Raw genomic sequence first — 202 nt, forward strand, 5'->3', positions numbered from 1 at the left:
GCTGGGGGGAGCTGCGGGCGAAGGCCCGGGAACAGCGGGCCGAGGTTGGCGCGATGCTGTTCCCGGGAAGCGCTGTTGGGTACCGGCGAGGAAGGTGAACAAGGAATTGCCTTCCCGGGCCCCCGCTTCCCCCTATGTCCGCCTCCCGGGGCTCGGGTCCGGAGGCCGCTTTGCCCGCTTCGGGACCACTCTCCACTCTCCT

At 70.3% G+C, this 202-nt stretch overlaps 1 protein-coding gene across 1 annotated transcript in view; it reads left to right on the forward strand.

Moving 5' to 3' along the window:
• Positions 1-6: 6 nt before the first annotated feature.
• Positions 7-202, forward strand: part of APC (adenomatous polyposis coli) — a 109,025-nt gene continuing 108,829 nt past the window's right edge. Inside the window, exon 1 of the mRNA XM_014539900.1 lies at positions 7-94. The gene's annotated coding sequence lies outside the window, so the exon portion shown is untranslated. The remainder of the gene's footprint in view (positions 95-202) is intronic.

The sequence above is a fragment of the Myotis brandtii genome, unplaced genomic scaffold (genome assembly GCF_000412655.1).
Source record: "Myotis brandtii unplaced genomic scaffold, ASM41265v1 scaffold230, whole genome shotgun sequence".
NCBI classification, from domain to species: domain Eukaryota; kingdom Metazoa; phylum Chordata; class Mammalia; order Chiroptera; family Vespertilionidae; genus Myotis; species Myotis brandtii.